Source organism: Cryptomeria japonica, chromosome 5 (assembly GCF_030272615.1).
Source record: "Cryptomeria japonica chromosome 5, Sugi_1.0, whole genome shotgun sequence".
Taxonomy (NCBI): Eukaryota; Viridiplantae; Streptophyta; class Pinopsida; order Cupressales; family Cupressaceae; genus Cryptomeria; species Cryptomeria japonica.
Genome location: NC_081409.1, coordinates 323,268,677 through 323,280,210, shown reverse-complemented (window position 1 = coordinate 323,280,210; position 11,534 = coordinate 323,268,677).

Here is an 11,534-nt window from a genome sequence, read left to right as displayed (position 1 = left end):
TTTTGATGATTAAGATAGGGATTGGCTGACTGCTGTTTGGCTGGTGTGTGTGTGCTAGTTATGCTCTCTCTGAGGCTTGTTGTGTATTCCGAGTCAACCCCCTAGTTTTGGCTACTTTATTATAAAAAATAATCCACCCAAATGACTTATGTCTCAAATTCATTTTTTTAATTTGGTAAATAAATTGGTGCATTTAATCTGGAAATATTTGAATAGGCACCACTATTAAACAAAGCATAAATTTCATGATTATAAAGTGAAAATCAAAATATAAAGGAATCAAGAGGCACACAAAAGAGATATCTGTCTAAATGAATTTTTTTAGTTAGTGAAAGACATGACCTCTATACATATATACTCATCAATAAACTTACTAATACATATCACAATAATATACCACAAGTGCCAATAATTTGAAAGACCCAATAAAATAGACTTTTCCTACGTTGTAAGTCTATCTTAAATAGCATCCTCTATTTAAGCTCCATAACTCTTGATTAATATCTTCTTTGATTCATTAACAATATACAATTATGAAATCAAACTATCCACACCAAAAACACATTCCTCAATTACAATTTCTTTCATGGTCACAAACTCCTCTTCTCCTACAAGGTTACGTTATAGTTCTTTATTGCCATGAGTCAAATTGGGTTCTCCTATTCCTCTTCTTTTCTAACTATCTACAATTTTCTTTTTCACTTTCTACTTCTTCATTGCTTTCTAATTAATTATCTTGAAGACCTTTACTATGTACAGTTGATAGACCTTTACTATGTACAGTTGATATACTATACTTTAACAGTGGAAAAACCCTCATGCTATTCACAAAGTTTAATACTTTCTCCTTATAATCTTCATCACAATTTGTTCAAATATCTAATTACAAACTCTTTAATTTAAATTATATTTTATTAATACATAAAAAAGATAATCACAAAATTACAAATAATTGAAATACTAACTAAATATAACACACATTAACTTGCATACAATCTTGATAAAGACTACCACATTCACAATTACAAAACTATATGCATGAAAAACATATACATACATTTTCATGACATGGACAATGTAGATAACTCTCTTTTATAATATTAATTAACTAATTTACCATTTAATTTATTTCATTGTTTAAAAAAAATTATTTATCTTTAATAAAAAGACAATAACCCAATCTTAAAGAATATACAATAATTCAAAAGAAAAACCTTTAAAATTGAAATAAATGTTGCCCTAATTTCTAATATTCTCTTTATCCAAAGCAAATGTTCCTCTTTGGATATAGTCTTCCAAATACGTGAGAACATGCATATTCAAAATAGGAATCTTGTAAGCACAATAGTAATAATGTTTTCCTCGAGAGCCTACAAAATATCAAAATATTCCGCACAAGGACAACGATACATTGTTGTACCTTTCTTACAAGTCAAAAAGGCTGTGTGAAACGTATAAAATGTGACCATTAAATGTCCCATCAAATGTCAAGGCTTAAGTGCAACAAATATATGAAATATGAAATATTCTTTGTATAAATTGAAGTTGATAATATTTTTTTCACTATGGAAAAATTAAATTTTGATGTTTTTCATAAAAGCATTTGAAGGGAAGTGGCTATGGAGCATTGATTTTTTTAGTGGCTAATATTCGTCAATTGACTATTTTTTAAAAATTGGAAATTAAAATTTGGCTCATTGTTCAAGTTTTAAGGTGACCTAAATTGCCACATTTTTATAAAATTTTATTTCAATCTTTATTTAAATCGCCATAGAATTTATTTTATTAAATTTTTGAACTCAAAGATTCACCAAAATATTCGATACATGGTTGGATCAAATTCGCCAAAATTTTATAATTTATTGTACCAACAATCTTTAGTTGCCACCATTGATTCAAAATATAATCTAATGGCCATCATTGCATTTCATGAGGTAAATTGTACCTACAAGTTGTAATGCTCATGGAGGTTGAGTTGGTTTTCAATTGTTGGCCTCAATGGAAATCAATAGTCTAAAAACAATTTTGGGCCCCATGAGTATTACAAATTTTAAGTACATTTTATTTGACGAAATATAAAGAGGGCTATTGTACTAGATTAATTTAAATTAATGTCAGTAACTAAATATAATAGTGTTTACCCTTTAAACTCATTAATGATTTCCACCTTAGGCCTCTACTTTTCTATAAGAAATTATTATTTTTAAATGAAATTATTTGCAATAGTAATTAATGCATACTTGTATTATTTTCTAAGATTCGCCAAGATTTTCTACCAAATTTTTTTGATGTAAAACAATTCGTCAATAAAATTGATATTTTTCTTTTCAAAAATGAAAGAGTTGCCAATAAAAAGTATTATTTTTATCCAAAGTAAATAAAAATTCGCCAATATTAATACTTTTCTTTGAGGTGGGGTTTCTTAAAGTTATCACTCCTGAAAACAAAAGGCACCCATGTTGAGGACGACCGATTTTCTGGTTTGAGCGTTTGGGCGTTTTAAGAATAGGAAACCCTAGCTCTCTAGTTTTTTCTGCGAATCTGATCATCTTTGCTGACAGTGTGGCGGGCTCGGTTCTTGTGGAGCATCAGCCCCAAGGGGAATGGTCTGCGGAAGTGCCTAAACCCCGACCTAAGAACATGAAAAAAAAAGCTAGAGACGGTGGCGGTTCTGAAACAGACAAATCCAACATGGTAATGGAACCCCCCTTGAAGGATGTGGTTACCCAGAACGCCTTGTCGACTGGTGTGTCAGCTGGAGGCCCAACTCAACTTCATTCTGACCCACTGAAACATACAACCCCTTCTTCAAACGGGATTTTCTCTTCAGAATCACCAGTCTAGACCACTCAGACCGCATAAATTCATGACAACTAGAAAGAAGGTAAGGTTATCTTGTTTAACCTACCTGATGATATCATTGATGTTATTTTCGACTGCAAAGCAAAAATAGTTATACTATTTTTTCTCAGAGGGATTCCATCTGAACATGACTTTTTTAAGTGGGCTCGTAATAACTGGGAGACAAAGGGCTGGCATATTGAATCTTTTAGGGGTTTGGGTAGAGGTTATGTTGCATGCACCTTCTGTGACCCAGACCATGCCCGCACTGTGTTACAATATGGTTCGTGGATTATCTGTGGTCATAACTGCTATGTGCAAGCCTGGGATATTGATTTCCACCCTGAAGGAATAACCAAATCCAAATACCCTATGTGGGTTGAATTCCCCTTCCTTAACTTAGCCTTCCGTCCATTTTTACAAGACATTGCAGCTCAACAGGGTAGAGTTTTGTGGTGTAAGCAGCCTTCTGACAAGTGGTCTAGTCTTCGTACTCATCCCAGGGCTTGCATTGAGATGGATTTAACATAGCCTCTGCCTATCTCTATCAAGCTAGTTGGACTTGGTTTTGAGTTTGAGTAGGGCATTAACTATCTTAACAAGCCCAATGCTTGTTTCTACTGTCGGAGAGAAGGACACCTCATCTGTGACTGCCCCTTTTGCAAGCCTAGACAACCGCCTTCTGATGTACACCCCTCTGCACCCTCGTCCCTTGATGAAGACTCTCAGAAATATGCCTCATTAACCTCCACTCCTTCCCCACCTTTGGGCAATTCCCCTTCCTCTTCTAAAACTCCCCCCTCACCCTCCATCCCACCTTCCCCTCATCAGCCACACCTCATGCCTACTGCTAAGTCTTTCAAGGATGTTGTGACCATGTCTCCTTCTAGGGCCTCTAAAAGGAAGAAGGATACTCCAACTAACATCCTCCCTCCATCAGACTCTAGCCCAAGCTCTCAACCTGATAGCCCAGTTCAAGTTTCGTTACAGCTTTCATCTGTAGATCAGACTAACCAAGACTCTTCTATGGACAACCAGTCTTACTCTCCAAGAAATCAGTTTTCTGTATTGCAAGCAGATCAAGAATCTCTCCTTGACTCTTCCCAATGAGGTGCAACATTCAATCTTGGAATGTGCAGGGCTTGACATTCCCTGCTCGTAAGTATCACGTTAAACATTCTATTCAGAATAATCAGACTGATGTTCTTATGCTTCAAGAAGTAAAAGTTAGTGATGTTCAGTTGGATGCTACCCTTGCTTCCATCTGGCCTGCAGGTCTTTTCCTTCATACCAACCTTGTTGATGGTGGTGGAGGTGCTGTTCTAGGTCTTGCTCCATGGCTAGCCAAGCATGTTGTTGATTCTGGTTCAGACCCTAATCATCATTGTGTTTGGGCTACTACCCTCATTAATGGTATGCTGGTGGGTTTTTGTTCTATTTATGCTCCTAACTCTTCCTTGGAGAGAACTAGTCTTTGGGAATGGCTTCGATATTACCTCCCCAACGCTGATTGGGTTTTGGGGGGTGACTTTAACATGGTTGAGAATCCTTCAGATCGTAGTTGGAATAGTTCTACTCATTTGTCTCATTCTGAATTTGAAGCTTGGACTTTGACTAGAAACTCCCTTGGAGTGCATGATCCCACTCTCGGCAAGACCAACCTCCAAATGCCCCATTGGTTCACTTGGAACAATTGTCGTGAAGGTACCCTGAGGAAAATGAGCCGCCTAGACCATTTTTATATCTCTCCTAATTGCCCAATCTTTCTGTAACAAGCTGGACATATTGTTTCATTGGATCTTTCAGCTGTGCTTTCTGACCACATTCCCATCTTCACCACCCTCTCCCTCTCCTCGCCCACTTCCCTCTCTAATGATCTTCCCTTTAAGCTGAATGTTTCCCATCTTAAAAACCAAGACTGCATTAATGGCCTCTTAGCCACCTGGAATGCTGAACCAAAACCTCAACAAGGTAGGTGGATTTGTTGGTGGGAGCGAACCATAACAAGATGTGTTTCTTTTCTTTGTGATTATGGCCGAAGGATTGCTGCTAAACATCGGAGACTTGAAAAATCCCTCCAAGGTCAATTGGAGTGTGGTCATACTATTCTTGCTACCAATCCTCACAACATTTCTGTGCAACAATCTGTTGCCAATGCTGAGAATGCTCTTCGTAAAATGGCTGCCTACAAAGGAAAAGGTGCTCAATTACGTGCACGACTTCAATGGATTTAGGATGGAGATCGTGGGACAAAATTTTTCTTTCAATACCTTAAGCACAAACACAAAATGGAACACATTTCTGCTATTAAATCTGCAAGTGGGATCCTTCAAACCAGCCAGACTGATATTATGCAAACCTTCTATGAGCATTTTAAAAACCTTTTTATTGATGAATCTGCTAATGACACCCTCCTTCTCATCCTTGAAGAAGCTGTTGCTGGCTGCATTCCTAGAAAAATTGACCCTGAGTATAGCAAATGCCTTGATCACCTTCTTTCTATTGAAGAGCTTGATGAGGCCTTGCAGTGTATGGCCCTAGAAAAAAGCCCAGGTACTGATGGCTTACCAGTTGAATTTTATAGAGCTCTTTGGCCCCATATTCGAGAGGATTTTTATTATGTCTACCTTGAAGGTATAGAAACTGTTTCGTTGGGTCCAGTCATTAATCAGGGGTTAATTAAGCTTATCCCTAAAGGTAAAAATGAAGATACAGTTAATGGTTGGAGACCTATTACTCTTCTCAATACCTCTTATAAAATCATTGCTAAAGCTCTAGCAAGAAGAATCAAAGCTATCACACAAGAGATCATTCGCCCAGAGTAGACCAGATTCTTGGGAGGAAGATTAATATTAGATAACTTGGTGCTTGCTTGGGAAACAACTGAATGGGCCCAACAATCTGCCCAAGATGCTTTAATTATAAAACTTGATTTTGATAAGGCCTATGATCGCATTCGCTGGCCCTTTATTCTTAACATGTTAAAGTGGCTTGGATTTGGTCCTAAAATCTGCGCTCAAATCAAAATGCTATTTATGGATGCTAATGCCAAAGTTGCTGTTAATGGTAATCTTTCACCTCAGTTTCCCCTATAGAAATCAATTCGCCAAGGTTGCCCTCTTGCACCATTCCTATATGTGCTTGCTGTTGATGCACTTGGTTATCTTTTCCAGCATGCTCTTTCCACTAAACTTATCCAAGGCATCTCTCTTCCTGGCAATGCTAAAGCTCTAAACTCTCATTTTGCTGATGACAACATGTTATTCATTTGCAATACCGTTGAAGAAGTTACCCATACTCTTGACATATTAGAAATTTTTTGTTCTATTTCTGGGTCTAAGCTAGCCATGAATAAAACTGAGTTTTTTATGACTCGTCCTAACACTAAACCACCTTGGATTCCTGGTGAATGGACTGAAGTTAAACATGGTGTGATAACTAGATACCTTGGTATTCCCTTTGGTATAGGGGTCTCTTTGAAAGATATGTGTAATTGGTTCTTTACAAAAATCAAAAGCAAACTATTATGCTGGACCAATCGATTCTTGTCCTTGGCTGGACATATTCAAGTTGCCAACAAAATCCTCTTGGCTAGCCATGTGTATATTTCCTCTTGCTGGCTTCCTTCTAAAAAGTGTTATAATCAACTTACTCAGCTGATTAGGAGGTTTCTTTGGACTAATTGGGGTAATAAGAAAGGGCTACCTACTTCTTCATGGCTGCATTGCATACAACCAAAAGATAGAGGAGGTCTGGGAATCATTGACCCATTTACTCAAGGTATTTGTCTTACAACTAAATGGATTATAAGGGCCTTAGACGGGGATGCTCCTTGGAAGCATCTAGTTCGCCATCGCATACAAACTGCTATAGCTGGTAGATCTTGGAACTTGGTCAATTGGAAGGATAAGCTTCTTCTAGCACCCTTTTTCAAGACACATGGTTCTGCCCCATTTAACTCAATTTGGACTGCATGGCAAATCACTTCAAAAAAAATACATTGGTATGATCAATCCCTAAGTCATGGCTTAAGCTTTGCCACATCTTCCATTTGGTGGAATCAGCTAGTTCAACAAGACAACATTCCCCTTGCCAAGATTAATTGCCTTAAAGGAAGACATCTTTTCAAAAGAGGTATTCAGATTTTTTGAGATTTGTGGGATCCCAATACTTTTGGCTGGAAGTCTTGGCACCATCTCAAAGCATAGTTCAAACTCTCTCCAGCTGATAAGGATGCTATTTTGAAAATCCAACAACTTATTAACCCTGAATTGTTATGTTTGCTATCGTCCCCTTGCCATGATAACTTTCTCAAAGACTGGAAATGGCCCAATAATCGTAGCTTCCGCTACTTTCCCCTTAAGATAGTTTATCAGCAGCTCCTCCCTACCTTCTCCTTTGCTCCACACCTCAATCGTAAATGGAGATGCAATTTTACCCAAGGTAGATGGAATAAGCTAAGCTCTTTGATTTGGAAGTCCAAAGCTGATGCTCAATCCCAATTAATTGCATGGAAAGTCCTTCACATTAAACTGCCTATTGGGGATCGTCTTTCTTTCATCACTCACCCTCCTTTGTGCCCCTTCTGTAGTAAAAAAGAGACTATTAAGCACGCTTTTTGGCTTTGCCCTCACGCTCATACCCTTTGGTGCCATCTATCCTCCATTTTCCCTGCAATTTTTCCTAAAAAATGGACTTAGCGATCAACACTTCTTGGACTTTCCCAACACCATAACATCATTTCTCAGACTCTCAGACAAACTATCCTCAAGTTCATTTGGAGAGTCCGTTGCTTAGCTTCTTTCTCTCACACCTTCTTCCCCTTACAAGTTGAGGTCTTGATGCTTATTGAAAATTTTTCACTCCAGGTCACTATCCTCAAGAACAATCTCCAAGCCAACTCTGATCTCCAAAATATTTTGGCCAATTTTCAAGCGCAAATCCAAACATTTGAAGTCACTTTGCAGGTTTCTGATCCAAAAGACAATGCTGGTGATATCCCATGATCTGGATGAAGTTTCTTCTGATGGACAGTACGTTGGAGCGGATTGAACACAATGTTGGAACCTTTATTGCAGACATTTTATTTGTTAAAGATGACAACAACCATGACTCTTATTTCTGCTGATAATAGCATGTGTTTGTACTCATGAGACTTTATTTTTGTTGATGGTTTCATGTAACTGGTATTCTACTATTTTGGTAGCAATTTCTTGTTGCTGCTGTGCATTTTCCAGTGGCATTGTGCTGCTGTATGTAATTTTGTAGCAGCTGGTTGTTTTCAGCAGGCTATTGTTTCTCTATTCTCTTTGTAATCTTTGATTGCTTACTCCAATTAAAAAAAAAGGTTATCACTCCTATGGAGGGGCTTAAAAAACAATTTATACAAGGGCACATCTAGGAATGTGTCTTTTATTTTTTTATATAAATAATTTTTTAGATCCTTGCATAACCCCTTGTATAAGTTGCTTTTTAAGTTCCTACATAGACCTAAAACGCAACTTATACAAGAAAAAAAAGACACATTGGGATATGTGCCCCATGTATAAGTTGCTTTTAAGTCCCTCCATAGCCACTTCCCATCCTAGGGGGCTAGAGGATAGGAGGCTTGACTTTAATTTCATGGATACATGTTCATATTTAATATAATTTTTGGGAAGGTTGTATTATACGAATGGTGAAATTTAAGTGGTTTGTGAGAAATTGTGTTCTTTTAGTTATAAGTTATTGTGATATAAGAAAAGTAAGATTAAATTGATTATTATTATAAATATGTTATTTATGAATTATAAAAGAGGTGGACAATCAAATTTATATTTGATAAGATGTATTTTAAGAAATTAAGATGTAGGAGTGGTAGGATATTTTTTTCTAAATATCATATGCGGACTAATAATGTTGAATAAGTAGAAGATTTAGTCATTGAGTTAGGTGTACATACTTATTGGGGATTTCATCCTTCTTAGAAGAAGGATGTCCATTTATAATTATTTGAAAGATTAAAATAACATTGGTACCTAATTGGGTGTTGAGAATGCTTCAACCATTTTGAGAATTTATTGCTCATTTTCTTTGTTTTTTGAATACTTTATAAAGAGGTGAATGGATCAACATACTTCCTAACTAATTTTGAAACATCTTAAAACAAAAAATGAAGTTTTGATTGAAATACAACTAGATAGATTGAAATACAGGTAGATACACTTGAGAAGTTTGTGCTTAGGGAAGTTAACATAAGCACCATACAAACTCTTCTTGATGCACTACAAAAATGGTAAAATGAGAGATAAATAATGTTTAAAAAAGAAGAAAAATACAGGGGAAGGAAAGTGATGCCCATACACTAATTGTATCACTTCAATTTACGAAGCAATGACTCATCAAACTTGTGCCTTTTTCTTGTTGCCTTTACATATAAAAAAACCTCTTTGATGTTATGTTCCTCTTGCATGTATATACGTTCGTGTTTGGTTAGGGATTTGTTTTAGTATACATGCAACCTTAGCAAAGATAAACCTACATATAGGCTTTCCTTCCAAATCCAAAAGATGGAGGGACTACTTCTCTAAGAGATGGAAGAAATTATGAAAAAGATACACAAATATCATGTTTGATTGTATTAATATGAAAACAAATTGTTACCTAAGGGGGTAAGCCTTTAGCTATAAAACTTAACTAGATTCTTAGACAAGCTACCCAAATAATAATGTTGACTAGATATAATCATATTACTTCTAGCTTCTTAGATACACTACCTAGATAATGACATTGAGAGTAGTATTTACCTATCTTATTGAATATGATTTACCACAAAGTATACATATATAACATGTACATGTGATCTAGAATATGAGATTTACAATAAGTAAGCTAGTTTCATGACAAAAATGTTGTGTTTGGACACAATAAATTCAAGCTATAACAATTGAAAGAGGATGGGGTTGTGGTTTTTGTAATGGATAATAGGGCAAATCTATAATGGAATAGTAATATAGAGGCAACATAAGGCACTGTCATGCAAGATAACAATTGAATTGTTAAAATTATTTTCAAGGCCTTGATATGAGATCATGTGCATTATTTAGAGCACGCTCTAGCTTACGAATTTGAATAAATAAGAAAGGGTAAATGGGAATCCTATCTCTTTAAGATTATACCTTATCAAAATTTTAGCATGGCTTTTGGTGGATAAACAATTTCATGGCTAGATCATGAACCATGCTGAGAGGATTTGTGGATTTGGAAGAGAAAGAAAAAATATTTTATTTGTGTTGTGAAACGCTTAAGCGTGGTGGGAATTCTTGTTTTGAAGGGAGTTGTATAGGCCATGCCAATGAAGCTATAAATATTGATATTTAAGCATGATAGATAAATAATATTTATTTGTGGGATGATACTTAGATTCATGTGGTTTGAATAGTTTTCCTTCAAGTTCATGGATTTTAGAAAGAAAGAGAAAATTAGGGATAAATCTGATGATTGACCATGGTCCTCTAGTTTTCCTTCAAAATAATAGTAAGAGAATATACAAAGTTCATTAGTCCTTTGGCTAGCACTTTTATTGTGTAGGTCATACCAATGGGAAGATTGATTACATATTTTAGGTTATTGGGGTGGGAAAAAAAACAATGTTAATGCTTGGAATTTTTTTTCAGAAGTGGTTTTTTGCGAAGTACCAAACTAGATCTCAAGGAGGGCTACATGTCCTCTCTAGATCTCCATTCTATCACATGTCTAGTGTTTTACCATTTTTTTTTCAAGCATGATGTAGCTACATGATCATAGAAGTTGGATAAAAGCTATCATATAAACATTAGAAGCACTAAAATTATAGTTTAAAATAAATGTTTGTAATGTAGTAATATTATTGTCCATGTTTACTAGATGATGCAATTAGTTTGTATTATTCATGACTTCAATCCTAATTTTATAGTTAATTTTCATTTTTGATAATACTTTATGGGATCCATATCAATTACCCATCATTTAGAAAATATGGTATGGGATATTAAAATTCATTGATATTTTTTTTTGTAAAATTCAAAAGCTACATAATTCTTTCCAGCAAATATGACAATAAGCTTCATAAGGAATATGTTTTTATGTAAAGAAATTATTCATCACTTTAACATTTTTTGTATATAATTGGACTACGAATTGAATTTGTTAAATATATATTTGTATCATATTAACTCTATAGTATACCAATACACTAAACATATAAAATATACAACATAAAATTCTTCTTTAAGTAATATAAATTGTTTCGATTCAGTAAAGAAAAAAATATTTTCTAGAGGAGATTATATGGTTGAATCTCAAGGGAATAAGGCTATATAATATGTTTAATTATGTAAGGATTATTCTTTAACTTTCAAAAATTGCAAACAATAAATTAGTGTCTTGCTTAGCTACATCCCTTACCTTCACTTAAATGTATTAAATATATTCAGTTGATACTAAAAATAACTCCAGGTTATATAAAATAAAACATGTATTAAAAAATTATAACCTACTATTTATATACATGCATACTGTCTAAATTTTGATTTGACAAAGAGAAAACTAGTTCTCCTAGGTAAGTAACTAATCTACTACTAATCTAGTAGAAGAAAAAATTATTCGAGCTACTCCTAATGTGTTTTACCCTTGAGAAATTTTAGCTTTCTAACAAGTTAAAAACACAAACAAAA